The sequence below is a fragment of the Balearica regulorum genome, chromosome 1, assembly GCF_011004875.1.
Source record: "Balearica regulorum gibbericeps isolate bBalReg1 chromosome 1, bBalReg1.pri, whole genome shotgun sequence".
Taxonomy (NCBI): domain Eukaryota; kingdom Metazoa; phylum Chordata; class Aves; order Gruiformes; family Gruidae; genus Balearica; species Balearica regulorum.
Genome location: NC_046184.1, coordinates 75,276,434 through 75,302,955, shown reverse-complemented (window position 1 = coordinate 75,302,955; position 26,522 = coordinate 75,276,434). Strand labels below are relative to the sequence as shown.

At 39.7% G+C, this 26,522-nt stretch overlaps 1 protein-coding gene across 5 annotated transcripts in view; it reads right to left on the bottom strand.

The window, feature by feature from the left end:
• RASSF8 (Ras association domain family member 8) overlaps window positions 1-26,522 on the bottom strand; it is a 91,537-nt gene that overhangs the window by 27,529 nt on the left and 37,486 nt on the right. For 2 of the 5 annotated variants that reach the window (XM_075759086.1, XM_075759080.1), the window contains one exon: window positions 21,249-21,347. The exons of 1 other annotated variant lie outside the window; for it this stretch is intronic. The gene's annotated coding sequence lies outside the window, so the exon portion shown is untranslated. Of the gene's footprint in view, window positions 1-2,917; window positions 3,078-20,826; window positions 20,958-21,248; window positions 21,348-26,522 lie in introns of those variants that run through there. 2 more of the 5 variants (XM_075759095.1, XM_075759104.1) reach the window with 2 other exon arrangements.

Sequence of the window (26,522 nt, the reverse complement as noted above, 5' to 3'; positions counted from 1 at the left end):
ATAACATTTTCAAATCACCACAAAATGTTTGAAAGAAAACAAACCAGCAGGTGAGCTAATGAAACAGGTGGTTTATTAAAGTTTCTTTTTATTTGGTCACTGTTAAGAACAGGACCTTGCATTTTTAACACTAAGTTTCACACTGTCACACTTGACTTAATTCAACAGGAACAGCTCCTCTGAAATTAATACTCTCCTTTCCCTAAGGTTAGATATAAAAAGCATCTGAGCTCCACACAAACTTGAGGTACAAAAACCCAAAGGCATTTTGGAGATGGTGAGAGCACTCAAGTCAGAGAGTCCCAAAGATCTTCACTTCTACTAACTAGATTTCAGTCAGACAATTTCAAAGCAAAAGTTTAAAACTTAAGAGTATTGTATTTAGGACATGTACCAGCAAACCAAACCAATATCTGATGCAGTGCTTACTTTCTTGAGGTTGATAGGATTTATTTTGATAAAAGCCTGAATGTGGCTCAAGCAGGCTTAATCACCAAATCCCAACCTTGAATCTGTTTCAGGATTACGACTAAAGTACCATCTGCAGGTGGTTTTACATGAAGCACTCCTTTTCCTTGCTCTGCGTTCCAGCTACCAACAAACAAAATTATTAATATGAAGTATCATAATCCTACTAGAGAGGCAGGACTGAATGGACCCATCCTAGAGAGCCTCAGTGCTCACCACCGTTCTAGGAAGGGCTGGATTGTCGGTAGCAGCACAGCAGAGGGTACGGCACTTAGCAGCTGGGATGCGTTTTATTCTGTGGCAGATGACTATCTTTTTCCAGATACGTTAGCAAAGGAGATTGCACTGCACGTAAATTCTGTGACAAACAGCTCAAAAAAAAAAGTCATATGCATTAAATAAACATCTCATGATTCATCATCTCAACTCAACAGGCATACATTTACTACACTGTAATGTCTTCCAAAGCCCTGTAAGTGTTTGTTCTTCATTAGTATCAAACACACAGCGCATTGGAGAAAATACCAACCACAACTTTATTAACAGCAGCAACATTAAATGGCAGTCACATTTATACTTCTCTAATACGGTCTAAATACTGCGTGGGAGTGAAAGAAAACAAAACAAAGAGCAGAGGAATAAGCAAGCTATTTCATTGTAGGAGAAATATTTATATGAAAGCTACAATACACACAGCTTACTTCAAAGTTGCCTTACCCCTCTAGATGCCCTAGCTTCAAAGGAGAGAAAATAGGTCATTCTCTCAGCTGGTTTCAAGGAAGACCCAGCCCCAACCGTTCGCATTTCCCTCTCCCCTTACAGTTTGTCTGCAAACACTTACAGCCAGTTGAGGGATTGATTGAAGACATTTGGGTGCAATTGCCAATATTTACACTAAAGGCAATGAGGTCATCTGCTCTGTTTTGGCAAGAACTGGCTTAACTCTCGGTTTTGTAAGGCCAAATCTGTTCTTTACACTTCTGCCAAGCCCATGCGCAACGTTTGCTGTGCTTTGTCATTTGACTACAGTCACACTGAGTCACAGATGTCAAAGTGAAGCATTCCTTGGACTCCAAATGCGAGCCAAGGGCAAATTTCATAAAGCTCAGAAAAACATACAAAAAAATCTTATCATACTTCCCATGTTTCAAGGCATTGACCAAAACACAACACACTCTTCCACTATATTTTTGGGAAAGTTGCATGCAAATGAGCCCATTTCTCCACTTTCATACGTACACTGAAGGATGCAGGAAATAGATATTTCAATTGTAAGATGTATTTTATTTCAATTTGAATTAGCTGAAGTTTTAGAAGTCAATTAAGTATATCAGTTTAAAGCCATGGCACTACATGACTATTGAAAAGAAATCTCACTGTAATTAAATACAATCCCTGAAACAGAAATAAGGTGAGGCACTTTCAACTTAATCAACATATCTGTTTTAAAAAATTATCATCTCAAAGCTTTATTCAGAGAGCAACTATATTATTCATGAAACATTATCTAAGAAGTTTCCAATCCCTCTCCTGGCAACCTAGAAAAGTCTGCAAGACAGAATAGAACATATTTCCACGAGGAGTCTTTAAACAGTTAAGGTAAGGGAAACAAGTGGGGGGAAGCCATCCCTTCCTAAAATTTACACTTGGCTATGCTTACTTCCGTATTTCCCCAAGCACCAAATAAATTCTTTGCTGCTTCTATTCTCTATTTATAGGACTCAGATGGATCACTTAAGTATTTCTCCTCTCTAGACAATTGTGAGCTTGGGTAATTTTATTTATTAGAGCAAAATCTGAGGTAATCATAATACACAGCAATAGGTTATGGACTAAAATACTCTGAGCTGCATTACTTAATTCCCCTAGCCCTGCTTTCAGCGCTGTGGTCGTGCTACAGCCAGCCCCAAGCCAAGTCTACACCACTTTGGCCAACTGGCAACACGGTCTCAAAATGGATGTGGAACTGCAATACCACCTCAAGAGGTGAGTATACTTAGGTATCTCTGCTCTATTCTGCTAATAATTTAAGGGCAAATGTTATGAACTTCATACTGTCTAAATCACTAATTCTCTTTAAGTTTGGCTAAAACTCACTTAAGAGGTCAAAAACTCACTGGGAGGGGTAAGAAGCGTAGAGATGAGTAACATCACTATAAACACACTTCCCCTTGGGAAAGAGTCTTACAGAGATCACATACACCATGTGTAGAATGACCCAGCAAAGAGCTCTTCAAGAAAAACAGGATGCTATGCCAAAAAATTTACAGCAATTAAACAAGAGTCACAGTTTGCAATACCAATAGAAAATGGATGTTAGGTCAAAATCAATACTTCCTTCATTTTCCTTTTCCTACTTACTCCCTCTGTTGCAACAATTTTTAAACCAGCACCACTTTCCACTTACTGGTTCCCCCCCGTATTTTCAGACACTGTCCACACTGTGTACCTTCCGAAATACAGCCTTTCATTACAGGCCATGCAGCTACAGGCTTTCATCTCAAGTCTTAATGACTTCATCTTCCTCCTCACTGCACCCTCAGCAATCCCATCTTGTCCATTTGCCCAGAATGATGATGGCAGGACAGTCTTCTGGAGTCAGCAGACTTGCCAAAAGCAGAGCGCGTGAAGTAGTCCTCCCCTTGCTCTATTACATTATGTGCAATCTGCGTATTTTCATTCAGGAAGCCCTTCCACATTTATACCCGCTCTTCTTCCTTCTCATGTATTTTTCCAAGTGAACTGTACAGCTTTATGGTTCGTTTGCAAAAGTCACCTCAGACACGTGCGTAGAAGAGAAACTCCACCAAATTACTGGTTAAATCTTTTCATCATCCTCCTTCAAATTCTCCCTTAACATACTTCTGCACAGTGCCTACCAAAAATCAATGGATCAACAGGTGGCATGTTGAAACCCTACTGCTTTTCACGCTAATCAATCTTACTCATCTCCACACGCCCTACAAACACCTTGGGCAGGGAGTACCTTCTGTTAGGGGGTTCTATTGCCTTTTAGAGAGGCCAAGACAAACAGCAATCTGCTAAAAGCTCCTGGAAAGCATCCAGAGAATTGGCAACTTAACAGAGCCTTTTGGGAGTACGCTTGTCCCACCAGAAGGAATTCTAGCATCATTCCTCCTATCACCGTGGATCTTCACCGTATGTCTCTGAACTTAATTAAGAGATGCCTGGGATGCCAGGCACTGGTATTGAAGAACATACAGTCCAAATTAAACAAAACAGCATCTCGGCTGCTCAGTAATGCTGTGCTAAGAGCTGAGGTGCTCCTGTACTCTCTGGGCTACCATCATACTGCTTATGAAGTACGCAGCCTAGTTTGTGCTTCTTTTTTGAAACAAGAAAAAAAAAATCAGAAGATCCAATTAGGACATTTTTAGTTTCCACTGATCTCTCTTACCAAACTGGAAAAAAAACCCCCAGTATTCATTTCTGTGGACGACTCCTCTCCACAGAAACATGGAGGACAGGCTGTGTAGTCTGGAGAGCTATTAGATATTAGCAGCAGTGAATGAGTTAATGGACAGGATTTAGAACTTTGTGAGAGAGCTTAACAAAAAAAGCCTGGCTGGTTTTCTTTTAAAAGAAGGTTGCTGGGATTTCTAATCTTTATTGATATGCAGCTATGGAAATGTACAATACCAGGTAATGTTAGGAGGCCAGAATGGCTTATTAAGCACAATTACCTAGCAAGCAATCTAAATCCTGGAAAGAACTCACGACAAAGTGCCTACAGAAAGTTTCTGCTACTCGTAAGATAGTGAGCAAATAAAGACCTAAAATTATCTAAAATAAAAAGCATTAATGGAGTCTAGGCATCCAAAACATGACATTTAAAGTAAAAATCAATTACATAAGTACAATATATCAGGAAAGAGAATTAAAGTTTTGTGGGTTTTTTTGTTTTGGTTTTTTTAATGAGCAAATTGAAAAGCCACATTAAACATCAAAGTCCAAATTACCTATGTGCTTCTAAACATCTTTATCAAAGAAGGTATTAGGCATCAGCAATCCTGGGGAACAATTCAGCATTCTGTGGTTTGGCCATCTTTAGCACAGTTGTATATCAAGTTTTCTTGGTTTTCCATTGAAAATAGAGCACACAACTGAGTTTTACATTATATGCATGTAATGCAGGCCAGCTTAAAACAAAAACCCCACCAGCCCAAGTCCTTGCGACATCCGATTACTGAAGAGGTGACAATAAAGGCCTAGGGTTTCAATAGCAACTAATTTAAGAAACATGTGCTACGTGAATAATCTATGTGTTTCATATGTTCAAGGGGCTTTAATTTCCAGAGAGCGCCGAGGCCTCAGGCCCTGCAACTTTAATCACTTCAAACACCTCAAATGGAATGGCCTAAACCAGATGTACTCCAGTGACTCAAAATTTTGATCTCATTTACCAAGATCCCCATCTTCAGTTTTTATTACGCTTAAGGTTTTCATTGCATATTCTCATTCTAAGGGCAAACAATCTTTGTGTTAATTGTTTCAGACGACTGAGCTTCAATTTTTTCCAAGGAACACCTGGCAATTTAGTCACCTAAAGAATCCTCCTCCTGCTTTCTTCTCTCCTCCTCATCTTACAGAAACAGCTTCTAGTGTCACCATCCCTCCTCACAAAATGATTGCATTGTAACAAAGTTCAATATGCAAATAACTGTTCTGGAAACAACATTAATTTAAGTCTTCACAATCTTCTCCCTTCTCCTTTTCTCCTACGGCATAAGCAATGCAGCCATTGGCATGGACAGAGCTGAGCAACCTCTGCAATAGCAGAATAAGGCAATATAATAATTGAAAATATATCCTGCAGCTTGATAGATGTACAGACAACACATGCAATTGTTATGATTAACTTTAGTATAAAGACTATTGTATACTATATGGGTAACGTATTAGGATGGTTACAATAATTTAACGGTTATCTGCTAGAAACCAAGTATGGCAAATTGGGCATTGTAACAGAATTTGCAATGGCAGTTCTTTGCATTTCATCATCCTGCCTCTCGATGTATCTATAACCATTCAAAACCAGGAGAACTGGATTGCTCAAACCTTTATCATTTTAGGGCGGAATGTTGTTGCATAAGCAGCAAGTTGTGCACATAAAGGCATCCCACGCTGAAGTCCTTTGAAAGGTATTGCTGTTCAGAAACGGCCATGTTCTGTAGAGATGCAGTTGCGCAACTCTGAAGGGAAGGATTGCAAGGGAACGGGACGATCCCAGACTGTCCGAGCCCCGAGCAGACACTTTCAGCTGTGCTGTCTACAAGCTAGCGTGACTCTTCACTCAACCGCTGCTCAGATTTTGGCTAACACACAGCTCACGCTAAGGCCTGATGCATGCTGGCCGTTAGGTCAAAGCAAGGGCAACACGTGGGCAGGACACGGTGGCCACAAAGAGCCAAAGGTCATTATGCAGCCATTATCATCTGCAGCTTGCTGTCACCTGCAGCCATAATCCTTGCATATTGGTTGTCTAGCAGTTGCTTCAGAATCTGCTAACCCCTGCAAATGGTATAGCCCAAACTTCCAAGCTGGAAGGTATAAATATGTCAGCTTACCCAAAAAAACTTTTGAAGCAGATCCAACGGCAGCTGGACTGCTGAGGCTTTTGTGCTTCCTGGTGTGATACATGGGGACGCCTGCACCATGATGGAGGAGAAAGGAGGAGCACTCTCTCCATCGGCTACGGAACCATTGTGCTCATTGGTGCAGGAGGTACAAGTTATGAGTTACAAGTTATGGATTAGAGAACTTGTGAGTTAGAAACCTCATGAATTAAGTGATGAATTAGTGAAGTCACGTATTAGACTAGTTTGTACAAAGGGGACTGAACCCTTGTTTATCGTCTTTGTTTTCTTTCCTAATGAGCTCATGAAGTAAAGCTTAATTTACAGAGTATTTGTCCTATAAATTTGAGGGATCCATATGGACTGTGACAGCTACATACTGATATTGATAAGAACAAGCTCTTCGCAATGTTCCAATCACAAAGTTTTGACTGGTTTCCTCTTTTTGCTTTTAGAAGCAATATAGTTCAGCAACATTTTGAAAAGAGAGGATTAAACCTGCTCTCAGTGGAAGAAATCCAGTCCCCTGACCTAAAGATCACAGTAAGGTCACTTTTAATGCGTTTTCACCATAACCTGAATTTGAGTGCAATTCCCTCCTCGACATACTGACCAGCCTAAACTTTGACCTGGAACAGCTACTATCATTGCCCGAGAATTCATCTGTGCGTATGCAACCAGCACGGTCAATAGCAGATAGCAGTAGTTTGGATTTCTCTGTAAAATGAAATCATGTTCACATGGATCGCAAGAAGAAAAGTTCAATCAAAACTTTCAGCTCTTATTTCCTTTTCCAACCAATCTCTGCCTGGAGAGGAATGAGTTGGCTTTCACTGCAATATCTGCATCATTTGTAGGTGGTCAAGTCTGTTGTCCTCCCAGGGAATAAAGAAAAAAAAAACCATGCATGGAAACTTATGAGTTTCCAACCCTCTATGTGGGAGTAGTCCGCAGAAGAGAAAGCCTTTAATTAAAAACAACTTTGGAGCTGAAGTCCTGCTTGTTCAACTATTTGCAGTCCTTCCCCTTACAAAAGCTCACTGGGATCCTAGACACAGGAAGCTGAAACATTTTGGCTGAACTAACCAAACTTGAGAGCTTTCAATGTTAGTAATATACTTTCTTGCTTTAGTAGCGCTTTAATACTAGGCGTATCCAGAGATAGAATATAATACCGCCATGCTATTTCTGAAATCTTTGCTTTCACAAAGTTAATGCACGTTCAACTGCGGCATAAAGTTATACTCATATAATTTCATGCCTTTTACTGAAGAAATAAAAAAGCTGGAGAACAGTATCACTTTATCTGAATTCCACTGCCAGGGCTGGGGTCATACTGTTTCCATGTGCCGACACCATGTGGTATATCCTGCACTTTGCTGACAAGAAGCAATCTAATACTAGGCTTCTGAATCCTAAACAAACAATATTGTAATCCACTGTCAGCTGCACAATAACTGCTGTACTCTGTCAAAACATACTTTTAAGGATAAACACGCTAAGAAAACCTGCAGGAAAAAAGGTCAGATACTAGCTTTGCTTGAGTTCTAATGCCTTCTTCTGCATGCCATCACCCCTCCAACATTACACTTGCAGAAATGCAAAAGCAAAGGGGGTGGTACGAGCTCTTACCTCTGCAGCAGAACATAAATACACTGCTGCAGGAGCGCTTTGAACACTAATATTTAGAATAACAGTGTCAGAACAGGTACCTGAGCAACACAGTTTCAGGCTTGAAACCAAACTGCAAGTGATAGTACTCGACTTCCAGAACGGACAGGAAAGCTTCATAAAGCAGTATGTAAGACAGAAATCAATGACATAAACTGGAAGTAACTCTGTAGGGTGACATTCTCTGGTAAATACAGACCAAGAGCAAGACTTCCTTACAGGCAACATGCTGGACGTTGCTATGTTCTTTCTGGGCTCTGGGAATGGACTTGATAAAACCTGTGGTGCCTGGGCTCCCTACTCGGTGCAGCACAAGGACAGAGGTAAATATTCGTGGACAGCCACCAAGTGTTGGTATGCCCAAACCCCCCTGAGACATATGCACCTCCAAATGACTCTCTCTCACATCCAGGCTCTTCAGTCAGACCAGGTGAGGAGAGGGAATAGTCACAGCTCAAAGTCCTTCTCAGGAATTTTAGTACCTAATTCTTTCCTTTGGATTTGAATACTAGACCCAGAGATGAGGAGGAGACTATATGTGGCAGCTCAGAGCATTTACCTCCGAAGTGGGAGAGCCAGGTTCTAGACTCTTCTTCGTTTGAAGGGCTTCAAACCCCATCTTTTACTTTCAAATAAGTATTATGTTAGATGATGGCATGCATCATTCCTGTTGTTGTCATGAAACAAAGCAAAACATGAAACAAAAATCTCCCAATATACATGAGACTGCAGAAAATTTAAGACGGATTTTAGCTCTACAAATCCGGTAATTAAAGGCATTCTTATGGTATGGAACATTTTTTCAGTTCTTAATACTGCTTACAGAGTTTGGATTTTATATAATGCTTTCACAGAAATGCATACACAGTCCCGGCAGCAAAGAGGAGAACTCGGGAAGCTCACGCTGGATGTCTCCCACAGCACAGGGAAGAGCGTGCACCAGGGTCGCCAGTACAGTACCACCGGCCGAATTTTAGGTTAACTTTCAGGGGGTGAAATACAAAAGCCATCTTCTCAAACACTCTATAATACTAGCAGTGACTAAAACCAGGACCAGATGTATATTCCTGCATGAGTTAATAGTTAAAAAAAAATGAAAGTTAAACTTTTATGAAAAAACCCCAATCATTTAGTATTCTGAAAGCATTAACCCAAGAGAGGAAAGAAAGCCTGAAGACAGACACATCTTCACACTAAACAATAAACTGAAAATATAATTCACTGATAATCGTTCAGATTTTCAATATTTTAGTATACCATGGGGACAGCAAATTTGGAAGCAAGCACACTCCAAAGCAAAACAATTTATCAGCTTCATTTTAGGACATGCTTTGGACAAGTGCTGGATCATCTCGTCCAGTCTCAGAACTTCTCTCCATCCTAAAATGCTTCATAATTCGTTTTGCTTGTCAACACACAAGGGCAAGTTAAAACAAACACATGCATAGTAACTGGGAAGTTAAATAGTGTTTAGCTTACCTGAAGCAACTTTTAAGTTGTGGATCAAGTAAGACTGACTGACTGAATCAGCACCAGAAACTGTTATTAAGTTCTGATTTCAGCATCCAGGGAGCAGTCAGAACAGTTAAGCCTTCTGTCCTGTTATGCTAACAAGTAAATATTAGGATTTCTTGCTTCTGCTAATGCTTCTCCTTGTGATGTTGCAAGATGAGAGGAAATATAGAGTGAAGTACAATATAATTGGTAGTTAATGTTCAGGCTCCAGTTTTTTTTTTGTGGATTTTTTTCTTTTTTAAAAAACCAACAACAAAAAAACCCCCACACACCACCACCACCACCACAAAAAACCCCAAACCAAAACCCACAAGCTTTCCTGCAGAGGTCAAGTTGCCCTTCAAGTACTTTATGAAACAGGATTTTGCCTTGAAGCCCAACCCTAGTTATCTAATCTATGGTTAGTTTTAACTTTGAAGTTGTCTCTGTCAGACAGAAGTGCCAAGGATGTTGCCTTGGCCTAAACACAGCAGCAGAAAGCACTTGTTTTCTCAAATGGCAGGAGTCTACTACAGAACAACCTTATTTCCACACTCGCTGAAAGACAACAGATTTGCCCAAAAGCTTTTGAAATAGTCCAGCCTGAAAAAATTTTTGTTAACATAGAGCTTATGAGATCTGCACAAAACTTTCTTAACCTACTTATGTCCTGTGACATTAGTGCCAGCTTATAGCAAGAACATGTGGAAAGAAGCTAAAATTGCACCAGTGAAGGTGTAGACTGAGCTTCAGGCTCCAAGATCCTTAAATCGGCCGAGGGCAATGCTTGCGTAGAGACTACAGGAAACCTCTTGCAGAGGGCAATCTACAGTCTCACTATTTAGCCAGCATCGGCACTCAAAAATCCTCCAAACCCTGCACTCCAAATCTCCCCTGCATGATTCCTGAGAGAACATAAAAATCAGCTAACAGGTCATAATGACTAATTACGCACAGGTATTTGCTCATTGCAGCAAGAGAAAGCTGAAGAAAGTGCGAAGCACTAAAATACAGTGTAAAGCCTAATTAAAAACAGGAAACCTTAATTCAATTCCAATCCAGTTCAGCATAAATCACTGCCAGTGGAGCTTATAATCTAAAGCTGTCGGACAGTCACAACCTTCCTCTCGCTTAATAGAGGAATCAATCCAAGTAGGCCAAACGTCAGCTAGCGCGGAGTGCAGGATAAAGCATTGAGAGACAAAAGTTTTGTTAAATAGCAAAGTGAATGTAATGAAAGCCAAACAGAACCGCTAAGGGAACACTAAGATGCTCAAATCTTCCTCACTTAAAACTAAGGATTTCGGCATCAGAACCACTTGCCCAAGCTCATCAAGACCATGCACTGCCCAACCTCCAATCTGCCTCTGCGGTTTCATACAGAAGGGCAGATGGCAGTTTTAGAAACTCTCTTTAGGAGGAACTATTGCTACTTTACTTTTATTTTAAAAAATTAAAAGATAATCGCACTATCTTGTACATTCCTACAAGCTTTCAACTGAGTGGATTCCACAGCCATTTGACTAATAAGTACTTCATCTCATTATTCCTAATTTTCTGTGCAAACTTAGCAGGTAGAGTGTTGCTGGTATACGTAGGAAAAAGTTATGCTATTATAATGTGTACATATGCCTTTATACCCATTTTATACCACTGCAAAGGGGTCTCCTGCAGCTCAAGAGAATATTTTAATAGTACTATACATATCTCGGATTTGATATAAAAAAAGTGATGGATTCGATTTAGAATCTCTAACAGAACAGACCTAACATGTCACAGTAACAAGACAATCTAAACTATTTGTGATAGACTATGACATACAGTTCCCTTTCCATGTTATTTTAAGACCTCTATAATTCTTTACCTGTGAAGCACTTCCATAACATGTTACTGGCACTGAGATAGCAAAGTTGTTGGTGATTTAAGTAATTCTGTAGGTACTCGACATATCTCCCAGAAAAGTAAAGGCATTTGATACTCCACTGTAAAACTGCATTACTACCTATATTTTCTAGATAAAAGTTCTCTTTTCAGTTTAGCCATAGCTTTTGCATCAACTACACGCAGAGTAAGATTTATATACCCACTATGGAATTGAAAATGGAAAGTTTAATACGTTACTCACAAAAATCTATATTTTCTCCTATCTCAGACCACACGAGCTGTGAGATGGAAACTACTGCTAGTTACAAGTTATTTTTCTAGGGATTCCCTGCATTCACATTTCAGTTTTATATTTTGTAGAGCTATGCTTCAATGAAGAAAAGATGAGGCTCTTTAGCTATGAAGACAGCAAAGACTCACTCCTCGCTCCCCCCAAAATACCCCAACCCTCTGAAGAAACTCTTCAAAATACCCTTAAAGATACTAAACTAGAGACTGCTGATGCCTGTTTTCTTCTAGTAAAACCATTGTACTTTTTCCTACAAGGTTAGTCTTTCTGATACAAAAGAAGGGAGATTTCTTTCCCTCACCAAATTCTGAAGTAGATTTCAATACCAAGATGCCAAATAGTCTTAAAATCTTACCAAAAAGCTTTTGTTATACATATTTATCAGAAGCTAGTTAGCAGTACTACTTCAAATATTTTTGTTTAGTCATTACTCTGTTAAGAGAAACACCTTAAGACATTTTGATTGGAAGTTAGAGAGTACTAACTCCCCCAGGACTGAGCATGCTAGGGTTGGAGAACAGAACATTCCCATCAGCAACCAAAGAGCTCTGAAGATCAGGGATAGCATGGAGATTCAAAATGGGTATTAGGAAAAAATTATTTTCTGGGAGGGTAGAGGAGCCTTGGAATAGGTTAGCCAGGCTGGTTGTGAAAACTTCTACCCCTACAGGTTTTCAAGACATGGCCAGACCAAATCCACAGCTGACTTTATACTGTGTTGGTAATGGTTCTGCTTGGGCAGGATGCTGGACTATGTGACCTCCAAAGGACCCTTCCAGCCCTTCTGTGATTATGCGAAAATGGTGAGAAAAGTACGTGTAGGGGAGAGGGAATTACATAGCTTGCATGTTCTGAGCAGCAGGCAAAGATTTATGACTTTATCTGACAAGGACTCCCATGCTGTGTTGTTTTTCAGAATCAATAAATAAATTATGCAAAGCCTTCTGAAAATCTCTGATAATGCTGCGTTTGGCAAAGATACTTCTCGTGGCTGAAACGACCCTGTTAACATGCACATAAAGCATGTAAAGATACCTAAGAAATCTGCAAAAGCATTTTTGTCGCATCTTAGTTTGAGAGTCTGTACTACCACGTGCACTGATTTGTACCTCAGCTTGCGCTGCCTACACATATGCAAAATCAGGAGCTAAGCTAAAGCCCATACGAGCATATTGACCAGCAAACCATAGTGATGAATACATCACTAACATGCGGCACGGCAGAAAGGAGCCTACACGTGCTTTAGATCTGGACTGCCAGAGCGCTTTCAGCAACAGAGAAGTATGAGCAGCGCTTCACCCTTAATACGGCTCATACAATGACGTCAAGAAAATCATACCAGTTTACCAAGTGAGTTGAGAACTAAGCCAACACCACAAGTTAATAAGAGATGTAATTTAATATATCTTATGGTTCTTGCATTCACTTGTATGCCATGACTTTTATTTCAAAGAAAGGGATGGAGCGTGCAGTCGTGTGGAAGGGAGGAGATGCACGGGCCACTCACAGAGTTTACAGCTAGCTGGGAAACGAGCCACTGCCACGCCATTGCCCACCTCCAAAACCGAACAACTCCCCTTTGCCCAACAGGTCTGATCTGAAAGAAAACCATTATTGTCACTGGTTACACTGAAATGCCAAGGCCATATTAATTGCTACATTACATTTCTTGAATAAAGCCTTTGTTTCTATATTTACGAGTCTAGCAAGCTTCTTCCATCTATTTTAGATTATACTTGGAAATACTTAAACATAGAAAATAAGCATCATCCTGACAAGACCGTTAGTAGAACACCACGTTTCAGCTTCCTGACTGTGTATCTACTTCAGATGCGAGTCTTCTGATGTTTATATAATTAAATGACCAGAACCAACCATCAAAACAATTTGTTTGTGTTACAGGAAGCACACTAATAGGATTTTCTCTTCAAGTACTATTACAGCTATCTGACCCTGTCTGAGCCTCTTAAAATCAAGTGCATTTCTGAAAGTCTTACATTTCTAAACCAAGTTAAAAACATACAGAAGAGCATTATTTTCAGAGAAAAAAAAAATCCAAACCTATCCACAAATGAGCATCACTGTACAGTCACCCCTCTCCCCATTTACCAAAAACCCTGTTCGAGCAGATTCATTATCTGTTTTCTTGTTTGGATAGACAGGGTTTTAAGAACATCTAAATAACATCTCATAACTTTTTCCAGCACAGGGAAGAAGAGCGGACGTGTGCACGGCAGCTATGTTTTAGTTACTCTCTTTTTACCTTTTATATCAAAACACTTGCCAAGAAAATTAAGCATCTATTGTCCAAGTCTGCTCCAGAATAAGATATCTCTGTTTCAACTAATAACAGCAAACTACTAATGATATATATTACAATACTAGGTTATCATAACAGTATTGGAGTTCGTACATTTCAAGTAAGGTTCCTGGACATGGTAAGAGAACACATATTGCAAATCTTTACTGAATAGTCCATAAAGACCATTGTGGTTTACAGATCTTATTTTCCACTCATGAACACAAAGAGAGAGCCTAACGAGGCTCCAACACGTGCTTCGCTTCATACATACTGGTAGATTCACAGGAAAATTAAGCATACACGTAATGCCTTTTGAGAGCAAGGATCTGACTACAAACATCTTTAAAAATACGACCTTTCTCCAAATCAGAGCAGAAGTGTAATAAAGTTATATACCTCCTAAACTATGTTCTGACTTCAGATCGAGTAATTGTGGTAAAACTACATATTTTTACTTAGTAAAATACCATAAGTGCACAACTGCATATACCAGTTTCCTGCCAGCACCCTGGCTGAAGAGATCTTCATAAAGAAAGAAAAAAAAAAAAGAGCCACACCACGAAGCAAAACAACAACAACAACAAAAAAAATCCCCGAGATGAGGATCTCCTATGCCCCAAGAAATTGTGCTAATCATCAAGCTACAGGATTGTGAGGAAAACCACTCCAGACACCCTCGCATTTCACGTGCACAGCTAAGGTGTTCCCTGCAGCAGGGACTCTGAACCCCAGGAATCTCCCAAATACACAGCTGTCAGGCAAAAGAGAAGCAAGCTGTCTCAGGGTACCAGAGTGAGTAGATTCAGCTTAGGAAATCTTGTTCAAATGCCCTCTGGCAAGGGAGAGGCTTGAACCTTATTAAGAAGTGTGCTCACCACTGATCTGTTAAACAAAAATACAACGCAATGAATTCTGGCAGTCTAACCCTTTGCTTCTTTACTGATAATCCAAATTGATGGGAAAGCCTGGGGATGAAACAAAACCAAACAAAAACCAAACCCCCCAAAAGAGGGGGTGTGTGTGTAAAAAAACCCACCCCTTAATTTTTAATTTTTCTGTTTTGAAAAGGAATTTGCTGGTGAACTGAAAATAACAGTTTCCTCACCCAGCACAGACACACACACATAACCACAGAATATTTGTTTTTAGAAGAAATCTGGAGTCTTAACCTTTTGGTTTCATTTGAAAGCACATGGGCTTTCAGCCTTTTTTGTGAAGAAACAAAGCCTTGCTATGGAATTCAAAGGGATGCTTTGTCCAAAACGTAATAATCCTGTCGCAGGTGACAGGTGTCAGGCTTGGCCAGCTCTGTGACAACCTGTGTGGGGTTCTACAGCTCCCTGGAGAAGCTTTAAGACTTCAATTTGAAGCCTTCTCAGACCAAGAAGAGGTTATACAAAAGAAGTCTGAAATTACTTTTAAAAGTACAAAGCTAGGCTTAAAGAGTGAAGACAGGCATCCACATTTCTCCTCCTATTTAGTGACAAATGATCTGAATATTAACTTGAAGGTATTCGTGAGATTTTTGCAATTTGACAAACGAGATAAGACTTCATTTAGCTGCTATTTTTTCTTCCTCACTTCAAGATATCAATTACTAAAGCATGTTTCCTTAACAACTACAATTCAAAAGGTAAACTTTTATTTCTTTAAAGCGTAGAAACTCTCATTTTTAAACATTGTGAAGCTATCTTTTGTAGGAAGCAATCTACAGAACTGCCAAACTCGCATGGAAAAAAGAAAAAAGATTGTATCGGAATGACATACCTCCAAAAAGCAAAGTTTCTTTCCTGCCAGAGAGAGAAATTACTAATTTGCATTGCAATTACAGCAAAAATCAATACTATCTTTGCAGTTGCTGGCTGGGAAAACTGTATTTTTATTTATTGCTATGAAAACAAGTGGAAAAAACTTTAAGCTGTTGGTAGAAGTTGGGCAATATGCACATATTTGTCCTCTCAAATGTTTAATGACTGCGTATCATTAAACACCCATTAGGTGAGGTTGTCTACATCTTGCTACTACAATGATCAGAATATTGCAGAACTCCCTAGTGATCACTAAAATAATAAAAAACAAACCATGGCCTCAAAAAGGTCAGTCAGGTTAACTTTAGAGTCCACAGAAAATGCACAATCCCATCTTTTCACTCCTCTACAGAAAAAGCCAACCCAGCAAGCAGAGCAGTGAAAGGATGCAAAATTTGCCAAAACTCAATAAATTAATGAAAAAAAAAAAAGTATAAAATGGTTTGCCTGCAACACCCAGGGCTTGGATACGGCAACCCACATCTCAGGTAATAAAAAAAAAAGAATCAAATATTTTTGAAGCAGAACAGCTAGGCTTTCCTGTCTCTTCATGTAAGTGGCATTTCCACACATACCATTTATTATCAATACTTCTGTCCTTGCTTCCAGACATACTGTCTCCACTTACATTCCGTGTTCAGTTTGCCCTCCGTTGCCAAGAAAACGATGAATCCCAATTCTGAAAAACCACTGGTAGAACTTTTTTTTTTTTTTTTTAAACACAAGACCCATATATTTTCTCAGCAACATAGTCATAGTATTCAACTTTAAATGCATTCCAGAAACTTGAAGTACTGGTGCTGCAAATGTAAACAAAACGTTTAGATCTGGATACAAGATCTGAGCTTTATGTAAGGACAGATTTACATAGGACAGTAAGAAAGGGAAGAAAAAGAAGCCTTAAATGAGAAAGCAAGAAGCTATATGTGACAAGTGTGTAAAATGTGAACAAGTGAGGAAAAGGAAAGGAACTGATGCACACATCATGGTATCTTCAACTTCAGCTGTGCTATCCCACCAGTCTGAACAAGTGCAAGGTCATTAAAGAGCTGCAACACAGACAGCATGGGAACAAGAGGTACATTGTGCAGTGTTCAACTCCGGACTGCGGAATAGAGAGACAGAAGAGATAAGTATTTCTTGTAACCCAAAGAATGCAGCAAAATGCAAGGATCTCAGTGATAAAACTGTCAAAGCAATCTTGTTTTGGTTTTGGGTTTTTTTTTCCTGTACTGACTCAATCCAAAGACAGTATGAGAAAGGTGTATAGACAGTAAGTTGAAATGTGCAAGAGAAGCAATGAAAAGGTGAGAGGCAGCACGTTTCCTTTGAGATTATTTCTCAGCTCAACCAGAACTTCTGGCATGTCAGAGAAAAACTCTCCCTGAACCAGAGGTCTTTTTAGAGAGTGCCCAGGAACTTGTCATCTCTTCATTTTTTTCAATAGATACTAGCAGCAAAGATGAAGGGGGAAAATCATGAGATCAATAACAGATATTTTCCGATGCGTGACCTGGGACATTGAGATGAAAGAGAAATTCCATCCTGCTTACATGGCAGAAATATGGTTCTGGAAGGGAGCACACGCAGGTTTTTTTGTCCAGCCAGAATCAAAAGCTTCTCTCCAGCTCAGGAAGGTCAAAGAGGTCTACTTCATGAGAAACACAGGCCACAAAACACCCCGGCAGTTACTCACAGCTGGAGGGCACAAATTAAGTCTCAATACTCAAACACCAACGTCTGTTTTTGATGGTTATTGAGCTTTCCAGAAAATGTAATATCACTACTCAACAAAATGAAGTAGTTTGCTACTAGTGAAAGCCTCTGAAGCGTCTCTCAAAACTAAGGCTTTGTCAACTGTATTTAAGACTGTGTGCTAGTTAAATCAATTTAGAGAGCCATTAGACCTACATTGAACTTCAAAGAAAAAGTAAGTCTATAATTCTCAAGCAGGTCTATTTTGGTCCACTTTCCATATTTAAAGTTTAAGTAGTGGAAGAAGTAAAACATTTCTCAAAGAAAGTCACTCCTCTGTTTTGAAATCAAGTAGAATTTCAATCATCTCTACTTGATTAACTGAAAGTTTCATGAAGTGTGTAAGGGTCCTGGACCACCTACTGCTCACCAAAAAAAGCTTGTCTTGAGCTACTGCTTTTCAAAGCTGTAGAGACAATTCCAGAGAATCTACAACACCGAAGATCATAGGAGGAGGCATACTGGACCAAGACCAAAAGTTCATCCAGCCCTGTAAGCCTGAATCCCTGTTGGAGATGTCGCTCTAAGCAGGCCACTGATACTGACCTTACATGGTAGGTATTTGAAGTCCCTGAGGGAAAAAAAATAATCTGTCACCCTTAAGGGTGACTAAGATTTTTTCACCATCTGGTCATATAAAACCTATTTATTCTGACTAGCAGCAGCTTACCTTTGTGAGTAAACAGCTCAAAGGCAATTACAACTGTGACTATGACATTCAAAAGGAAGCAGCCTGCATCACTACAAACTCCCAGGACGAGGAAGAGAGCTCTCCTATATGACTTGCATGAAGGAACAGCAAAAGGTAAGAAGGGTAGCATCCCTTTGGAGAAACATGGAGCAGGACCCAAAACCCTGACTGATGCTATTGTGGAAAAGATTGAGACTTGCCTTTGTAAGCTAGAAGACAAGAAATATGTTGGACATTAAAATTCATAACCCATAGAAGTAAAAGGAGTCACAACAAATGCCTAAGGAAGAACAAAAAGGCTGCAAGAATACTTTATGAAATATTCTCCTGAAGGCCCTGCTGGCTTCCAGCTGGTCCCAACTCCAGCACTCACGGGTGCGTCAACAGGATTTCTCTTCCACTCTTCATACTCCACAGCTTTGTGGCACGGAGTTCCACAGATCTAATTATTGCAGTATGAAGAATTACCTGCTTTTCGTTTGTTCTGAACTAGGTTCCTGTTAGCTTCATCTGATGTCCACTGGTTCTTGTGCTGCCAGAGTGAATAAAGTAAGTCCTTCATCTATTCATCATTTTGTAGGCTTCCCTCCTACATTAAACTGTTTTTCTTTTGGACTAAAAAGTCTTATTTGCTAAATTGCTCACATCTCTCACCATCCTTACTACTCTCCTAAGTGTTTTTCAGTTGGATTGCCTTCTCTCTGAGATGAGGGAACCTGACTGCAAAGACCGTCCAAAACACGTGGGAACTACAGATTTATACATGGGTATAATGTTATTTTTCTTCTTCATTTTATTTATTGGTTGACACTGAATAAAAGTGGATATTTTTTTCAAAGTACAAAAATCTATTGCAACTTCATGATTTCAGCTAGGAAAAAATGTTTTAATAAATCACATACTACAAGCTGACCCTTTGTCTCATGCACCAAAATAGACAGCAAAGTGAAATCACGTAACAACAACAAATCAGATTAGTGATGCTCAGGAAGAAAAAAAAATTGTTTTATTCAAAACAAGTGAAAGTAAATAAGTAACTCTCCCCATGAGAGTATGGACAAGCACCATCTTGACAACTTTTCAGCAGGCACATACCTCCTGTTCTCGTACAATAAAATCAAAGAGCATAACTCACATGGCTCATTTCAAAGTGACAAATAAAGGAGTGACACTAGTCACCTGGCAGCTAGCCACAGACTTGCTCCACTGAAAGGAATTTACTCAAATAACAGTTACAACAAATACTTACATATTTTAACTTGGCAGAAGAAAAGTTGACTCAAAACCACCACATTCTCAGTTTCCTGGAGTTACAGGTTAACATATACAGACACACATATATGCTCTGGCTAAATGCCACCTAGGAAAAAATGAGACCTGTGCCTTTATAAATTCTGCATGCTGCTTCAGTCAACAGGACTATCTTCGTTGCTGGTACTACTCCACCATACAGTATCATCATATTCTTTAGCAAGAATATGTTGTCGGTTACAGGCAGCTGTTAATACTCAGGAAATGTCTGCTTTAGAAATTATCAGTTGGTTTAAAGAGACACATAACATGCCTAGAACGTGACACTGAAAATACTTCAATGAATAACCAAGACGACCTCCCAAATACAAGACAAGTTAAGACAGTGTGAGTCACTAAAGCTAGACTCCAAGACAACAAGCATTTTTAATGCTGTACATATGTCTATATGCATATACACACGTGCTGCACTTCAGCAAAGCTCTTATACAGTCTATAGACTGCATTTTATGTATGCGTGTATACATATTTCTACTAGTTAACATTCTACACTACAGTAAGGACAATGAGAGCAAGTACTTTCAGTTATGCAATATTACTGCCTATCCTTACAGGGCTGGAAAAACCACCGATGGTGGTGTGCCTTTCCTGTAATAAGAAAAAGCTGCTCTACATTTATGTTTGCCTGTACTTCCGACGCACAGGGCTTAAACATGAGACAAGCTATCGTTTTGGCACATGATCCAAGTATATTATTATATATTTATTATTTAGTTATATTGGTCCCTCACCTGCTTCAATTATCAATAGAATACTACTACAAAATACTATATTTGCAATAGAAGGAGTTGTAGAATGGTATTCTATACATAAAAATGCACAAGGTGGTGTGACTGGTATAGAAGTCTACCGCTTAAAAGCCAACATAGGTACATAAGACAAATTAGCTTTAAGCAAGGCCTGTAAATGGTGACAAGCCAGAGCAGAAACTGCATTCTGGTCACACTCCAGAACACATTAGCAGAGTGAATTTCCCTCACTTGCTTCACCAACTTCATTTACATCATAAACCAGAGGACTCAAAAATCAAAGCAATATGAAAAGTAATAGCAATGTAATCTGACAGTATCTATTTTAGTAGCATTGAATTCTACATTCTGATATTTATACTATATCAAAAATTAATCACAGTCAGGAAAAACATTACCCGCTACTGTTTTCTTTTCCTGACATCTCTCGTGGATTTTTGGCAACGTCTGACTTGCCAAGCTGAGGACACTTCCTCTTATCCAGCACTGGTGTTTTAAGTGCACACTCACATGAAGAATGTGAAACGGCTGGACTGCGGGGTTGGTGGGGGTGTTCTACACAATCACAGTACTTCTCCTGCACAATCTCTATTTGAAGATTAAAAGAAAAAAAGAAAAAAAGCAAAAGGAAGAAAAAAATGCCCCCCCACCCCAAATGAAGTGAAATCAAGAACTCTATCAGACCAAAGGGGATCGGGGCCCTCTGCTCAAAGCAAATCTATGGCATGATGCAAGAGGCAGCTGCAGCCTGATGTCCCCAAACCCATGCGCAGCCACTGCCGACTGCCTGACCTACACGTCACCTACCAGCTGTTGCTGGCACCAGGACCTGCTGCCCAAGATGACCTGACAACCAGAGGAGCCAGGGACAAGAGTCTCCTCTCGTTCAGGGCACACTCCCCAGTGACAGGTTAGCCTTGGGTCTCCCTCTTGCACAGCTGGAGGGGGCACATACGCGGAGATCACATCATCACAGGAGAGATAAACTTGGCAGGACCGTTGCAGGTCTGCTCCAGCACACACATGTTTTGAGAAAAAAAGATGTTGCACAGAGCAGGTGAGTTGGGATCTTGCTCAAATTTCTAACCTCAGGAAGAAAGGGGGAGTGGTGAATATATATTTATGAAGTTCTTTAAGCTTTAGACTTCTTGGCATGCTTTACGTGCAAGTACTTTCAGAAGGGAGAAAGAAAATTCTAATTTGAAGTTTTTCTGGTCTTAACTTCTTACCTGCAGATGATGATAGACAGAGAAGTCTGCTTATGCCGTGGGCTTAGCGTAAGCTGCTACTCCAGGCATAGGTGTCAACTCTGCTGACAAGGTCAGTTGCTAGAAGAAAAAAATTTAAACATTGTTATCCATTAGTAAAACTACCTTTCTGAGGGTAAAGTCCTATTCCTCCTCCTCCCTTTAATGCTTTGGGAAAGCACAGTGTTCACCTAGCACCTATAAGTATGGACATAAAACAGCCTGCTACGTACAAGCAGTATTTTATTTTTTAAAAGTTAGTTCAAAAGAAATGTGGAATACTGCACTTAATTTGCTACCTCTTCTACCTGGTGTGACATTTTCCTGCTATAAACAACTAAGTGTGGTAAACAACATTTCAACAGCTTTCCAGAACACTAGGAAAAACTAAGCACTGTATTAGGTAGTCACGAGCATCTACCACTGCTAAATTGTAAATATAGAAGATTATTTCACAATCTTCTTTCCTAATTTTCTTTTTAAGGAAAATAATGCTTAAACTGGAGATGTTCCAGGCATAAAAACCTCCAAGTGCTCTTGAACTGCATACCCCGACTCCCTTGCAGTAGTGAATCATGGCCAACGCATGCATAACGAGTCAAACGAACTAGGCAAAGGGTAACAAATCCCTAACTGCTGATTAAGACTAATATTAATCAGCTTGCAAGGGATGCTTACTACAAGGATGTGTAATGGTGTCATTGTGACAGACTTGCAAACATTGCCTAATACTATGTCACAGCCAAGGACAACATGTGAGAAGTGGTTATTTTTAAACCTTCACTACCAAAGACTTTCTGAATAATATTTTAAAGGAACATATCTATTATGCGGAGCACTAAATGGGAGTTTTACAGTTTGACAGAAGCACCAAATAGAAGATCTAAATCATGAAAACTTTCTCCTAGTCTTTTAGTGTCTCCTCTTCCACTGTTATCAGCCATTGGATTGCGTCAAGACAAACTTGTTCTCCTAGTACCTGTCAGAGCTATATGAAAAAATTCAATAAGCACCAACTCCAGCGTAAACATGTCATAAAGGGTCCAGAAAACAACAAAAACCTCTTAAAGATCCGGAAAGAAAGGACTGGCCTGTTGTAAAATACTAGACCACACACACTACACATTAAAGTCCCATAGGGGCAATTACTACTTTCATTATGGCCAAAACCTTCAAAATAGGACATTCAGGAGCTCCAGAGATCTCAGACACACGTCAAATTGTTTTCACCACCAGCAGCTGAATATATAGCTTTCATTCACAAACCAATGTTCATTAAATTCCTGACTTGTCAGAATATGTTTTTGTGAAGTGAATTTTCTATGCTTTCCACTCTGTGGACCTGCTAACAATTACCAATGGTTCACATGAGCCTTTTACTTTAGCTCTGAAATGACGATAACCTGCTTTTGGTGAATTTATGTCTCTCAGCTGAGAAGCTGTAATCTCACACAAGGAAGAAGTGCTTGTTAAACATCCTTAATGTATTTGCTTGCAGTCACATTATAGAACATTGCTTTAGATTCTCTACTTGGGTTTATTCACCATGTAGCCATAACTAGAATGCTGAACATTCATTTAACCCACCACATCAGGTTAAGCACACCAGTGCTGGAGCCGCAGTTACTTATCAGTCCCCACACACACACACACTAGATTAGGAAAATAAATCTGGTTGTAGGATACAGATGGTGACTCAGTTAATCCAGAGATGTATATACTTGAATTTTGCTGGAGGAGGAAGAGGTAGAGAGGAGAGAAATACCATCTCACCCCAAACTATCAGAGCTCAGCTTCAAGATGCTAAAGCTGTCTTCACCTATTGCAAACTGACCAACTGCCCAGACACAAGTTGTAAACATTTCAGTTACTGTTCCTTGTTAACTGCACTGGAATACTTTACACAACAGACAAAGAATAGCGGGCTTTTAACCTGAGAACGGAGTAGCTGTGATGCTGATCCAGCAGCAGGGACTGACACTTCCACTCCAACAGAGCCGCATTATCTTTAGCTCTATTGAAGCACTAAAGCTCTTCTCAGACCACTTTGCAAACTGAGTGGGAAGGAGTAAGGATAAGAGCCTCATTCTGTCCTTAGGGACCCCTATTAAATCAGATTCTCAACATCAGCCATTTCCTCTTTGTTTTCCTCAAGCCATATGGCTTCCTGACAAAATCTGTACAAACAATAAATCCATTAATCAAGCCACTGTTGGAGGAAAAGGCTTTTTTTTTCCCCTTTCCCTTCATCAATCCAGACATTTTAATGGAGATGTTTTATGTATTTTATTTTATGGAAGTCCCAAGGAAAATACTGAAGTCTTCTTTGTTCTCACACTGCAGCCTTGCAGACTGGAGCCCCAATTCCAGTATGTACTTGCAGAAGGAGATCCTAACATGTTAAAATGCAAAATGATACGGGAACAGAGAGAAGTCAGTCAAGCCAACAAGAACGGGTCCAGCTTTATTGGATCTATTAGTAGGGATACAGTATAAATTGACATACTGTTTGAAGAAACAGAGTAACAAAAACGATCTTTTTTTTTTAATTAACAGAGACATTAAAAAGTAATTTCTATTCCTGTAAGACTGAGGAGATGCATACACACAAATGCAGGAGTAGGCCACAAGCAGCTGAAAAGAAGAGCAGCTTCTAAGAGATGCCATGATAGAGGACTTCCCCAGAGGCCAGATTTCTTAGCAAGGTGAACCAAGATGACTAACATACTACATAACCTACCAGTTTGGTGTCTCCAAACTGGTAAAATTATGCAGGTGATCGATCATGTTATTCTCAGATCATGAGGAAATAAACACTGGGGAGGAAGCACAGAAATAACAACAACATTTCTAGCTCTTGTATGTGGGAAACTTCCTTTCCTGCAGGAGTATGCCAGCTTCACACTGCTGCAGGGTAAAATTCTGTTCATAAAGAATATATATATACTGTTGGGCAAGCACATAAAGAAAAAGTGAAAGTATGGTAAAGCATTCCCTTTCTTCCTACTTGATCAATAGGCTAAAAGAAGGCACAAGGCTGAGAATTCAAGAGCACAGAAGAGATAACAAAAGAAACAAAGACCTAATTTTCTTTGTTTGCTATGGCTCTTTGAAAGATCAGATCATTTTTGTACTCTCAAATGTTGCTTTGAGACACGTGGAGTCTACGTTATCCCTGTCCACCCCAAGCAACTATTTGCATTGCACCTTGGAGCCTCCCCAAAGACAACAGGGGTTTCCTAGTGATGATGGAAAAAGGGAGAACCAAAGACAATTCATCATCTGAGTATATGATGGCAGTACCAACAAAACCAAACTGAACAAGGTTGACATATCTGTCACTTTAGAGAAGAAGAAAATACAAGATGTCTGTTTTGAGGATCTGTTCCCACTCATTTTTTTTTCCCATAACTTCTTTGACTAAACTTTTATTATGCAATACTCTGTGGTGGAGGACTGGGAAGAACAAGAAATTACTTTCAAACTCAGGTGGCCTCTTTCAGTCACACATTTCTAAAGCAACTGTGACCCTTCGATTCACATGGAAGAAAATAGGATTGGCATTGTAACAAATCTTTTTACCTTAAAGTATGTATTATTTCCTTCACAGTTTTTCTATGGCTTACTGGATGACCAAAACTGAGTCCCAATTCACGTGAACTAAAGTAATCTGTGTTTCTCCTGAACTTCATTTCAGTAGAGCAGCAGTTTGACACTGAAAAAAGACCTTATGGAGAATCAGCATTAAAAAAAGGAATTAAGTTGGCTTTTCAAAAGTCTTTGGTTGGTTGGTTTTTTGTTTTGCTTGTTTTTGTTTTTTGAGGGAGGGTGTGGTGTGGTTGTGGCGTGGGTTTGTTTTGGGGTTTTGGTGGGTTTTTTTGTTTAGTTTTTGTTTTGTTTTCAATACAGAAAAACAGCATCCTTGATTACAAGCAGGAAATCTTTAAAATGAAAGCCCTTTCTGCCTTTGTTGAAGTTAAGTAGCAATTAGCCATAAAGGAAAAAAATATGGCTCAAAAGATTGAGTCATGATCTCCAAGGAGACACATTTGTAGTATTAACAAGGTCAGAACATTTTGATCAGTTCTTTGGGGTAATGGGAGATACACGATGTTAGCTTATGTTTCTATCAAGGTAATGACAATTCTGAAAGACTGCAGACATCACATGTAGCCTACCCCACCATGAATTATTAGCCTTAAGGTCACAGTTTAAAAAGATACACCATCATATCCAAAGTACAGATGAATTTGTAAATGCCTTGAGGTAGTGGTGAAAGGTATGTTTGTTTTGGACAGAGTAGTGAGGAAGATCAGGTGCTGCAAGCTAGGGAGGCCTTCCACCACATCTGGGTCAGATGGTCCCAATTAACTCATCACTGTTAATCAAAAGTTATCCTTCAGCAGCTATATAATGACCTATGTAAAAATAAATCTGGGATTGGTGCTTGGCACCTCGCAAGAAAAACCTTCCCTGTTACAAATCAGTGTAAGCAGCATCCTTGCTTCAAGTCTCATCATACCTGTGGTATGAAGGTCTGCAGGTGCAAGATGGTGACTTCCCATCAAGTGTCAAAATGGAATATAAGAAAGATTGACAAGAAAATTTAGGGGTATACCAGTGGATAGAAGATAGTTGTCCCTCCTGCTAGCTCACCACTCTGTCCTTTCTCACCCTATTGATAAGCAGCACGTGCTCCCAAAGTAACAGTATCTGTATCAGCCCATTTTGGCTGCTGCTCTTACCTATAGGGAGGAGATTGATCCAAGCAAGACATGTTATTAGGAGAATATAAGGAGCATCAACCTGTTTACATCTTCACTTGACTGTAGTCACTTGTTCATGTCTTCACTTTACTGTAGAAGGTAGCCGGTCACAGCATGATCAAAAAAAGTTTATTTCCCCTCTTCCCCAGAGCAACCTCACACCTTAAGCAGAATTGACAGAGGAACTGTCCAACCCTGACTTGACCCCAACATTCAGTCCCATGTCTACTTGTGTCCATTTTGTCTGGAGCGCTCAAGCCCTGCCTACGTTACCCGCTAGCCTGTGGTCACATCCGTGTAAGCAGCCTACGTCTGCGATTCCCACGTAGTTTTGTGTGTGTTTGTTTTTTTAAACTATATCCTGCATTAGCAAGACCAACAGCATTAACATCCCTTTCTGTATCAGTCACAAATGAACTCGCCTCTTTGTTACTAGTATTTAGCTCTTCTGGGGAAGAGAAAAAAATTGGATAATGCTCTCTTCAAATCC